At 33.1% G+C, this 13,292-nt stretch overlaps 1 protein-coding gene across 1 annotated transcript in view; it reads right to left on the reverse strand.

The window, feature by feature from the left end:
- Positions 1 to 13,292, reverse strand: part of LOC134273969 (uncharacterized) — a 120,235-nt gene that overhangs the window by 89,099 nt on the left and 17,844 nt on the right. The window lies entirely within an intron of this gene.

Here is a 13,292-nt window from a genome sequence, read left to right on the forward strand (position 1 = left end):
TGGAAGTCAAATTTTGGTCCCAAAGTCTATGTCTGACTTATAGGCGAGTCATAAAGATATTGGTACTTTTCTGGAAGGTGAAACATAGCATTTCGTAAATACTATCCTTCGTAGTATTTCCAACGATTAATGAATAACATTGTTTAATGAATAATCATTTATACATTCGAAGATTATATATAAAGTTCAAGTATTTACTTAATTAAATAGTTTTATTTTTAATGTATATTACTCATATGTTTAATTATTTAAAATCAAATATCGGCATTATTTAGAAAAATATTAGTAGAAAACAGCTTAAAACATCAGTGGATTGATTTAAAATGTCAAACGATTCTGGCAAAAAGTTGTACCGACTTAAAAGCGGGTCAATGGCAAATCCTTCCAAAATAACCTAAAAAATACAACCAACTTATAGGCGGACTGACTTATAGGCGAGTATATACGGTATGTCTATGTTTCAAAAAAAGTTGGCGGCTAAGCCACCTCTAGCCCCCCCCCCCCCTTTCATCCCCGATTCCGACCCCTATGGAAATGTGTCGTTATGACAGCTTTACACAAGTATTGAAGGACGTTTTTCGTCTTTTGCATCTCTATGTATAAATTTTCTTGTTAAAACTGTACAAGGTATGTTTGTAAAGAGTGTGGACAGCTTGATAATTACTGACAAACAGGGATAAAATCTATGAAAAAATGAACAAAAACGAAGCAAAATAATTATGCTTTTTCTCAGATACAAGAGAAGATACACACTTATACCAGGAGCACTTGAACGAAAATCCTTGATGATAGTTGACGTCAATAACTAAAACCATATAACTTTTCTCAAAATAGTCATTGTTTAACCCAAAACATGTACATTTCTTATTTCATCTTTGCCTGTAATCGAAAATGTGCACAAACTGTTCAGATTTCATATTAAGTGAAATAATATTTAAGAATTTCGGACTGCGGTCCTGCAAATTAGCAAACCTCTGTCTGCGAAATAACGACATTATGTAAGGACATATAAAATTCCTTACAGCACTATAATCTCGGATTAGTGGTCTTTCTTCACGCATATCATCCGGTAAACTGCACCTAGCTTCCTTCTGAAATTCTTCATAATCACTTAAATATTACCAAAAGGACTTACTAAACCATGTTTTCCCGACATTTTAAAGAATTTATAGTTTTATATTGGTGTTTTTCGGATGTCTACACGTTTTTTTTTTACTGGTCTCTAATTGATCCACCTCGCTTGAAAACGTCCCTTTTTCGAACAATTTCGATTCTGTATAAGTAGATTCTAATCTCAATTTCTCAGCATATTCATATCTTTGAACCTTCAAATTTTGAAGGTTTTACAATTAAGTTTTTGTCAACTTCATAATGTAAAAACCATCTAAATTTTTGCAAAATTTTACAAAATAAAAATGGAATATATAAAGGGATAAGTTTTTTTTTCATTAAAACATTGTCGGGCTCCGATTCACTAATAATAATTTTCTGAAAGGAACAGTTTTATTCCGTTTTTTTTTTATTTCTTCTATGGTTTACATAATAAAACAAGATGTGTTTGTGAAACACTGATGCCCCCGTATGGCATCTTATGGCAAGGGTTGAATTCTCTCAAATGCATGGTCAAAAGTGTCGGTACCCAAAAATAGGGTCTTGTTACAAGATATACATTGGTGAAATATAGAAGCCCTTGTTCTAATTGATCAAATTTTATGACCAAGGTTAAGTTTTGAAACTAAAGTGAATGAAAATGAGACTTCAAAACTTTATAGTTCAGTTACTTTTTTCACAAAAAATTGAAAAGGTAATATTACCTATTCAAAATGTTTTTTTTTTATCAAGGATAATAAGAAATCTGATATATAGTGTTATCTTTTGAATATTGTTAATTTTTTTTCCTCGGATCAAAATTTCGAGGTTTGAGGAATGAATATCTGCGGGAGTGATATGGTAGTTTACATTTCATAGTGGAAGAGAATTCGAAAATAAAACCACAAAACAATCAAAATTTATTTTTCAGTATATATATTCATATTTAATTGGCATGTCAGGATGATGAACTTCATTAAATTGAAAATATTAGTAATCTTAATTAAAATATTTTTAAACGAATTTCTACCTCTTGCTTAATGCATAGGCTTCTAGCAAAAAATCTTCAAGTAGCGCGTTCCTATGGCGCATTCTCTTTCAACCCCAAAATTTGGTATAAATACACGAAATTCTGGACGACCTTCATTCACAGCTTAGAGGGCCTATCAAAGTAGCCATAGGAAATATTTTGATGTGGAATGTAAAATGACAAATTAGGAAGACATTATTAGAACAAAAAATAGATGGCAGTTGAAATATATATTGAGATAATAATCGAGAAACAACTAATTTTTGTGCAAGAAATTTGTTTATATTTTCAATGGACTGCTGCCCTTTGTTCGCCGAACAACACCGAGTTACAGATCTACAACTATGTATGCGCCCCGATTTCTTATTTCGCCTTTAACGTCCTTAGTCTTACAGGTGGTTGGACGATCGAATTCCAAAAAAGAGTCATTTCTTAAACAGAACTATGACTGGGCGTGCAGCCTTGCACTGACAAAGGAAATAATAGAATATATATAATAAAAGCCAAACCAGTTTTCTGTGTATAAGATCCTTTAGAAAGAGAATAAATCATTAAATCCAAAGATGTAATTAAGCATTATGTGGGAGCTTTATACTGTTTGTCGTCAAACAAGCATCAAGAGTTACTAACTTTAAGACTCTTTTCATTCACTAGCTACATTGAATGAAAAAATATAATCTTACTTACGTCTCATCTCGAGATATCTCCATAAATATGAAATGATATTATCTTATCTCACATAAACATAACGTCGTATGATACAAAATCTGCAGAGATAAAACACGGGAAAGATGATAACATAATTGACACTGAGTGTCTCTTCCCTGTATTTGAAAACCAAGTGAAGAAAAGCCCCCCTTTTTAAAAGCATCTTTTAAATTTTCAAAAAACCTAGATTCCACGGAACGTTGGACTGTTGTGGATTATAACAGTCAGATATAAGTATATTTTATACATCCACAGATAGTGATACTGTAAAATATTCTGATAATCAAATCAATATAAAATTTTCCAGCGCTTCAAGAATACTAATAAATGATTAATGAAATTGAAACTTTTATTATATTTTCTTTAAAATAATCGAAAGAGATCCTCCAAAAGAGTTTTCAGCATTTCGTACTGCAAATGTCAGTCTATCTTGGAACACCAATCCTGATGCATTTTCAGCGTGTATAAATTGAAATCTGTTTTTCAGTACTTTCATATTTTATTATCTTTTCTGCGTTTGGTCTTGCACTAGAAGATAGATTGATTGTATACTGTTTAACGTCCCTCTCGAGAGTTTTTCACTCATATGGAGACGTCACCGTATGCCGGTGAGGGGCTTCAAATTTTGACCTTTACTCGGCACTCAGGGCCAATGAGCAGTGAGGGATCTTTATCGTGCCAACGCCTGCCGCTGACACGGGGCCTCAGTTTGCACTAGAAGACGTCAAGACCCTCAATATTGCTGCAGGCAAATAAACGATTTCAAGAGTCAGTTTAAGCGTAAATAGGAAATGTGCCAAAAATATTTTTTTTTTAAATCACAAAAAGACATTACATCTAAGATCTAGCCGTCACAAATATCCGTAAATATTTATTTTACTTCAATATTATTTACATTTTTCATTGTAAAAAAATTCCTTGATCTGTCTTTCAATACATACAAACTACTACCTGTTTAACGAAGAAGGATATGGAAATAACGAACAGTATTCAATCTCAACGTTCATTAAACAAATATACAAAATAAGAGCAGAGCAAACAAATAACGTCGCTTATATATAATCACAGCGATTACTTACTTTTTTATTCCGTGCTATGTCGGACTTCAGAAACGACAAAACATCATCTTTTAGCAAGATTTACCGCAGTTTAATTGTCTGGCATGTTTTAAAATATCAAAGCTTTTCATCGTGTGGTACATGGATTTAAAGAATTTGTAGCTTTGTGTGATGACATAGTTAACATTATCCGTAAAATTACGCCCTTTCTGTTGCCTTAAAAATGATTCTTTTCATATTCCCTGGGTTTTAAAATGAATGAAATTTTTACTGAATCAAGTAGACAGAGTAACCTAGATTGAATTGACATTTTAATTTTCTTAGTAGGGTCCGGTCAAGGTCATTATTTTTTCCCCGTGAAAATAAAGAATAAAAACATTTATTGTCGTCAATCTGATGATGCCTACTTCTTTTTCAAAACAATATTGAAGAAAAAAGACAATATCTAATTAGGTCGCCCGCGTGGCGCAGTGGTTAGAGCTTCTGCTCTAGAGTCGCGAAGTAAGGAGTCGATCCTTACCTCGCGGGTTTGAATCCCAATGTGGAACGTGGAGACCGGTCCATCAGAAGAGACCGTATAAATCGAGGCCCCGTGTCGCAGTAGGTATTGGCAAGAAAAAGATTCCCTCCTGCTTAATGGCCTTAAAGTGCCGAGTATAGGACAAAATTTGCAGTTCTCCACCGGCTAGTGGTGGCGTTTCCATATGAGTGAAAAATTTTCAAGAGGGACGTCAAACAATATTCATTCAATCAATTAATCAATATCTAATTCGACCTAGCAGATGATTGTACTTAATTATGTTAAGGTAGGACAAAACACCCATACATTCTACTTTAACTCATTTTTGAAAAACTACAGGAGAGAAAACAAAAAATAATCAATATAAATTAAACAGTAGATGATATTCAATATTCGAGAGTGAAAATTATTTGTGGCATGTTTTCTACATATTTTTGTATAAAAATCAAAGACATCCTATATACATGTATTGGTCACTGGGAGTATATATCTTAGAATGGCTTAATGCTGTCTAAAAGCAAAATACGCGTGTATAACAGTCTGTTATTTAATGCAGTGCAACTTTAGTCTAATTGAAAGTAGATGACTTGCAATTGGACATGTATATAAGGAGTTTTCATTCGTTGCATGTATGAACTACAAAGGTCATATCAAGGGGTCAAAGGTAAAAAAAAAATCTTACGTCATCTACTGAATCTTTATTTATTTATTTATTTATTTTTTTTTATTTTTTTTTTTTTTTTTTGCTTTGAAACTTTTAATCAGGACGGAGAGAATGCTCGAAATTACGAAAGCCCAGAAGGCTCATTCGAGATTCGAGTTTCCAAATACGAGATTCGAAATTCGAGATTCAAAATTCGAAATTCGAGATTCAAAATTCGAGTTTCGAGATTCAAGATCTAAACGAACCAATCAAAAGCGGATTCAACATTTGATTATTTCCCTTTATTATGTTTTTACTATCAAGAAATAGTTCAATATAATTATATCAAATGGGTCATTTGATTGAATTACAATGCAAGAAAAAGTGTTGTATATATTAGAGGGAAATTTAAATAATTAATGGAATTTTGATCAGCAAAAAATATTTTTATTTATATTATAGATTCTTAATTATTAAATAAATTTCATATATCAGGGGTATATATATTTTTGAATTGTCTACTAAACTTGTCAACACCCCCCCCCCCGCCCAAATACCCACTACACATTATAAGAGAAGGATATGCCACTCCAGTCTGTTTACGTTGTACCCCCACTGGTGTTAAATGCATTTATTTGGTTTTAACTTTATATGTCGATTCACACTGTCTCTACATATGCAATGTATTTCCAGGGGCGGATCCAGGAATTGAAGTTAGGGGGCGCCAGATTCAGGCAGGGGGTCTGGGGGCCGCCTTGAGGCCCCCAGTGGGTCCTGGGCAAAGCCCTGATGGGGGCCCAGGGGGCGAAGGCCCCGGAAGCTCTTGAATTCTAGAGGTTTTGTAGGGTAAAAATGAGGTCTACCGAGTAGACATTTAAAACATTTTCTCGACAAACTATGTTTTATGCTAACTTGGACAATCTTAAGGGGGCGCGCGCCGGGTGCGCCCCCCCCCCCTTAAATCTGCCACTGATTTCTGTCTTAGTCCATACTATCGGACTGACTCTGCATCACGTAATAATCCCACATTTTTTTCCGTAAATAGCTTTCTTTCTTGTAAAGTGGGGTAATAAATAGTGTTTTTTTTTTTTTGTTTTGTTTTGTTTTTTTGGTTGAGCGATTATTCTGGGGGTTTTACGCCAGCGATTTTTTTCGTATTGTAAGGCTACACATAACAGAGAAATAAGCCCCGGGGTTCAATATCAAGGGGGGGGGGGGGTCTTGTCCACACGTACCTGTGTTTTTCTAAAAATTAAGACAAGAAACATGTATTGACGTAAGCGTCAAAAATCGGCCGCAAACCAATTAATGTTCCTTTTATGAAGCAACTAAAGACTATGGTGGTCTGTTTTTAAAATATCTTATATTTATCTTTTAATATATATCCTCGTGATATTAAAAGCTTGTGCTCTACATTGCATGATTTTCTTAATTATATAATGCATGTTCAGTATTAACCCCTGGTACTCTGCGTCAACAACTTTTGAACCGTGGGCCTGTATGGCATTTACATTAAAAGTTTAAAACTAAAATTAAATGTAATCTACAACTAGATATGCAGTGTAGTTTAATTTAATAAAAATGCAGCAAATATGTTGGTATCCTTGCTCTCTCTCAGAGGAAAAAACTAAACTCCCTCTAGATCCGCCACTTCATTTCTTCTCTTTGAGTTGTAGCGGGAAAATTCTTGGCACATTGTAAAACGTGCATTATCCTCGTCTGCTAAGGGCCAACTCTTGTAATATTTTGTAGCCTGCTAAGTCTTTTAATGAATTTACATTTAACCATATTTTTCAAAATGTTTATATGTGTACATATGTACACGTCATTTTAAAATAAATACGTACAACAAATCCCGTTTGAATAGAGAAAGTAAAATTGTGTAATATACATAACGCGGTCTTTGATTTAGACTACGCCCAACACATGTCTTAATTATGTTCCCCAAACGAAGTTGGGGAACATATTGTTTTTACTCTGTTTCTTATTATTATTATTATTTTTCTTCCTGGGAAAATTTTGTCCGCGAGTGATCTTGTAAACTACACATCGGACTAAGGTAAAATCTTTTTAGGGTCAGTAGACATGTTATGTAGATTTGCCAAACAAAGGTCATTTTGCGGGCACGTGCTTGCAAGAGCGCGCACGTGCAACAGTGAAATGACCGATTTAATTGATATAGCGTAACTTTTTTTAATTTTTGATGAAATGCTTTGAAACTCATAATGTAAGGATATATTACTTATATAGACAAGATGACATGGTCAAAATAGCAAGATCTCACGCGCATGCACGTGCGCTGCAATCTGATTGGCTGACACTAAAGTCACATTATCTTTCTTGTTTTTTGACGAAATCCTTTGAAATTTTGAACATAGCCATGCATTACGATATCCTACAACATGATATATAGAAATAAACATGAAAACACGTGCATGCACGTGCGCTGCAATCTGATTGGCTGAAACTTGAAATGGCTATATCTCCTTTGTTTTTTGACGAAAAGCTTTGAAATTTAAAACAAAGTCATGCATTAGAATATCCTACAATATGATATAGAGAAATTTTCATAAAATCACGCGATTGCACGTGCGCTGCAATCTGATTGGCTGAAACTTGAAATGGGTATATCTCCTTTGTTTTTTGAAGAAATGGTTTGAAATTTAAAGCATAGTCATGCATTAGGATATCCTACAATATGGCAGAATAAAAATTCATGAAATCACGCGATTGCACGTGTGCTGCAATCTGATTGGCTGAAACTTTAAATGGCTATAACTCCCTTGGTTTTCATCCAAACAGGATGGGATTTAAAACATAGATAGATATTACGGACTCCTACAAGAAGGTATGATCATCTTGCAAATGCACACAGTTTGTCTTTTTTAATGAAGCTTACAGGGAATATGGCACCAAAAGGGAGTTGGGGAGCGTTTGGGGAACATCTGTAACGGTCTCCGTTACAATTAGCACTAGTTATGTTCCCCAAACGGAGTTTGGGAACATATTGTTTTTACTCTGTTTCTTATTATTATGTTCCCCAAACGAAGTTGGGGAACATATTGTTTTTACTCTGTTTCTTATTATTATTCTTTTTTCTTCTTATTTCTTCTCCGGACTTTTTTGTCCGCGAGTGTTCTCAGAAACTGTTCACCCAACTGAGCTAAAACCTTTTTAAGGTTAATAGGTGTGTAGTGTAGGTGTGCGGAACGAAGGTCATTTTGCGCGCATACGCATGCACGTGCGTGCGCGTGATATGAGTGAAATGACTGATATACTAAATATAGCTATAACTTTTACAATTTTTACTGAAATGATTTGAAACTCATTATATAAAGATATATTAATAGTGTAGATAAGGTGACACTGTCAAATTAGCAAGAACTCACGCGCATGCACGTGCGCTTTGCTCTGATTGGCTGAAATAAAAATCTCAATATCTTCACTGTTTTTTGACGAAATGCCTTGAAATTTAAAACTTAGGCATGCTTTAGAATATCCTACAATATGGTATATAAGAATTTTCATCAAATCACGCGCATGCACGTGCGCTGCAATCTGATTGGCTTAAACTTTAAATGGCTATAACTCCCTTGTTTTTCAACCAAACAGCATGGGATTTAGAACATAGACAAAAATAATGGACTCCTGGAAGAAGGTATGGTCATCATGAACATGCTTGCACGTGCATGAACATGCGCTTCGGTCTGATTGGATGAAACAAAAATCTCAATATCTTTTTTGTTTTTTGACGAAATGCTTTGAAATTTAAAACATAGGCATGCTTTAGGATATCCTACAATGTCATATATATTACTTTTCATCAAATCACGCGCATGCACGTGCGCTGCAATCTGATTGGCTGAAACTTTAAATGGCTATAATCCCCTTGGTTTTCAACCAAACAGCATGGGATTCAGAACATAGATAGATATTATAGACTCCTACAACAGGGAATGGTCATCATGCACAGGCATGCACGTGCGTGCACGTGAAATGTGTTAAATTCTAAATACACTAGATTAAAGATATTTTTGGATGAAATGCTGTAATATTTAGTATATTGAAATATATCAATAGTGTAGACAAGATGATATGGTCATTACGCACATGCATTCAAATGCGCATGCATGCAATGCTGAAATTGAATACTTCTGGTAAAACTTTTTTTAAGTCTTAAATGTATCGCGTTTCTCTTATTTAATGAAGCTTACAGGGAATAAGGCACCAAAAGGAAGTTGGGGAGCGTTTGGGGAACATCTGTAACGGTTCCCGTTACAATTAGCCCTAGTTTTCTCCGCATTTCAAACATATCTAAATTTCTAAGTCAGTATTGGATGAATTATTTACCTCATTCTTCATAAGAATTTTTAATTTTATGTTTATTGTGCGTTTTTCTTTAACCTTAAGACCGTCTTTTTAATATACTATTATATTAATGTTAAATATTTTTTATTTAAATTGTTTTAACTCCGCAGAAACGCACAGCGACTTCGAATTTCATATCATGTAATCGACCATCTCCTGGCGGCCGGTTATTTGTCATCAATACAAAAATATAATTATATACTCCTGATATATGTAATCTATTTAATATTTAAGAATCTATAATATAAATTGAAATATTCATTGCAGATCAAAAATCCATTAATTATTTAAATTTCCCTCTAATATATACAACACTTTTTCTTGCATTGTAATTTAATGAAATGACCCATTCGATATAATTATATTGAATTATTTCTTGATAGTAAAAACATAATAAAGGGAAATAATCAAATGTTGAACCGCTTTTGATTGGTTCGTTTGGATCTTGAATCTCGAAACTCGAATTTTGAATCTCGAAACTCGAATTTTGAATCTCGAATTTCGAATCTCGTATTTGGAAACTCGAATCTCGAATGAGCCTTCTGGGCTTTCGTACGAAATCGGGTATTATCCGTGAAATCGTGTATAATACGCGATATAAGGGAATCGTTGAATCCGCAAAATCGGGTATTCCGTGCCACTTTCTATATTATCCGTGAAATCGTGTATAATACGCGATATAAGGGAATCGTTGAATCCGCAAAATCGGGTATTCCGTGCCACTTTCTATAAAAACTAAAGAATAAAGCATCGGCGCATGATGCCAGTAACTGTTACTTGTACATCAGTTTTTTGTGGATTTATTTTGATTAAACCTAATTCATACGGTTGTCAAATAAGTTTAAAATCACATGACAAACACTGCTGGGGTAACAAAGAGGACACAATGGCATTATTATTTTTCAATATAATTTCTAAAAACAAATTACTACACTTCGTTTGTCTTTACTTCCCATTAAAGTATTCCATAAACTTAATTTTCTAATTTGTGCACTATTCACAAAACGTGAAATTTTAAAGAAATTAAACGACTAACGCCGTGTTATGTATTTTTACTGAAAAATGTATGGCGTCCCTTTCTCGTGAAATATAAATTACTCCTATCAGTTAGAGAGTACAGTATAAGCGAGTCATAATTGTATATCTTTGCCATTATAGAATACCAACGTTATTATAAAGACGAAAATAAAATAAAATTAAATAAATTCCCATGGGAAAACAGTTTGAAAATAGCTAATTGAAGGTGAGCATCTTTTTTATGTCAATTTTGAATGAACTTTTTATTCTAAGACACCTTATTTTTTTGGTTGCATTTAAATCGATACAAGATATGCTATTTTACCTTTATTTTATGCATTTGTGTGAAAATTGAGAGCGAGAAGTCATGAGAGCAGGATTTTCTTTGTTTTTTTTTTTGGGGGGGGGGGGGGGGGTTATAAATAAAAGTCAAATGTGTACATCTTTTCATGAGCTTATAATACATTGAATTTCTCAATGTAGATCGAGGAACAGTCATATTGAAATACGAATTACATAGTCAAGTTTTCACATTTCTTATACTTTTTACGTTTATGAACATGTTAATGAACAAACTGAAATAATGGAGTGTTCAATTGCCTTGGAAACTGTTGTCTTACGTTTTGGGAATATAATTCCTCATCGGACATTAAAATTTCATAATTTTCGTAGCCACTTCCCTTCTTTATTATACTATTTGATAGACATGGTAAATTTTACCTCTTTACCTTCTATATTTTTTTTTTATATCGCTATCTTATACCTCATTATAATATGCTAATACACCGCACTATCTGATTGGTTTGAGACAATATGTCACAGTTTTCTTTTAGTTATTTTATCTATGATACGTATTACTCATGGCAATAACTTTTCCTAATACTATAATGAAAAAATGTGTTTAAAAAATAAACATGAATTCTAGTTACTTGTAGTCTTATATTGTGTTAGAAAATAACAGGTTGCTTTTTGTTTACCTACAATTTATATGATTTTTATTTGATGAATAAATCTTCCCTACGATTAAAAATATATGACCGAGTTTAACCGACCATGACATTCAAAGAGAGGTTTCGTGGACACATGTAGAACACAGTCGAGGTTGTTTTGGCAGAGGTGGTCAAGAAGCCTTTAGCCCCCCCCCCCCCCTTTGAACACGCCAATAAATGGTAAAATATTGATGACTTAGCGAAATTAAACGATCAACAGTTATGTTCTCTCATAAGCTGTATTCCTGAAACTATCACTGTCTCTGCTAAAATGTTGAAGACATATTCTGCAAATATGTTTGAATGATAAATAAAAAAGAAAAGATTTTCAAAAAAAGAGAAAGAGGGTTCTTTTCGCCGAAATTTTAGACATTTTTATCATTACATTATTTATACATTCATAAATAAATTTGATTTTATGCACAAGATGAATGTGAGAGTAATTAATGACGCATAATTAGATACGATAGACAATCCCTTGTTTATACATGGCATCATATCTGGTGTGTGAAATGTGTTTCCGTATAATTTGATTTATTTACAAATTGTTCATGTTTGTCGTGTTGATGTGGAATTATTATAAATTCCCGAATTCTGATACTTTACAATTCTGTTGTGTTGGGAAGGAACATTGGGAAGATGCATATACTTTCAACATAAGGAAAAATATAAAGCAAATCGAATGCCTTTTTGTGTGCAGATCATAAAATGTACTGAGCTCCACAAGTATTTGTTGTGCCGGGCGCATTACACTTGATGAACAAATTCTTACTTGGCTAGTGATACCTTTCGAAAACATGGTTATCTAAATTACAGTTAACTCGGCAACATGCACCATCCTATCGTTTAAGTTTTATTAGGTGATTACACCTCCTATACCTGATTTCGCGGATTCAACGATACCCTAATATCGAGTATAATACGCGATTTTACGGATAATACCCGATTTCGAGTATTCTCTCCGACCTGTTAAAACGCCGAAAATATCTGAAACCACTGGTTTAATTTTCCTTATTTATTCTTTTTTCTGGGATCGATTTGAAACATTTTGTTGATTTTTTGTAAAAATTAAATAATACATTTTCTCTAAAGAAAACTTAATGTGTGGCATGTTTATATATGAAATTTTAATTCGCACGCTACATGTATGTATGTTATATTTTTACATCATATTTTGCTCAAAGCAGGAGTCATCAAAATCTGCCCTGTGTCCAAATTAAATCAAACTTTCGGATAATATACTTTAGAATATATATTTCCTCAATACTTATACTTTTTTCCATATTTCAAATACCTTTCATTTAAGAAAAAAAATCTATATAGCATTGTTTTTCCCATGTTAACACTTTATTCTGGATAATTGGTTGTTTACTTTATTTTTTAATGATCTTATATTAGAATGTCATATTTATCTACCTGTAAAGCTGAAAAATGTATGTACAAAGAGATTGTATTAAGTACTTAAATACCGGAATTGCATGAAATTTTGTGAAAATCACAGGGCCGATTTTGCTGGTTCTTGGCTTTAACTCTTTTCCAGTATAAATTTACCTTACTGAATTTTAGTAACAAAAAAATTGTTTTTAGAAATGCATTACAAAATGTGCAATAGATCAATTGATAATTTTGACATAAGGCTCATGCTTGAGTCGAATGTCTGATTTCACAATCTTCTTACAAGGATCTGATAGACCATAGTTTCAAAGTATGTGGGCACAAAATTTAAGTTGAATTTCTTACATATATATGAGAAGAGATTTTGTATCCAAGAACAAAAAATATCAAAGTTTTGGGAAAAAAATGACATTTTTTAAAGAAAATTTTTTACCTATTGTGTACTACCTTAAATAATTTATTTTAAACAAGAAAT

This window comes from Saccostrea cucullata, unplaced genomic scaffold (assembly GCF_032062105.1).
Source record: "Saccostrea cucullata isolate Sc308-1 unplaced genomic scaffold, CSIRO_AGI_Scuc_v1 ctg202, whole genome shotgun sequence".
Lineage (NCBI taxonomy): Eukaryota > Metazoa > Mollusca > Bivalvia > Ostreida > Ostreidae > Saccostrea > Saccostrea cuccullata.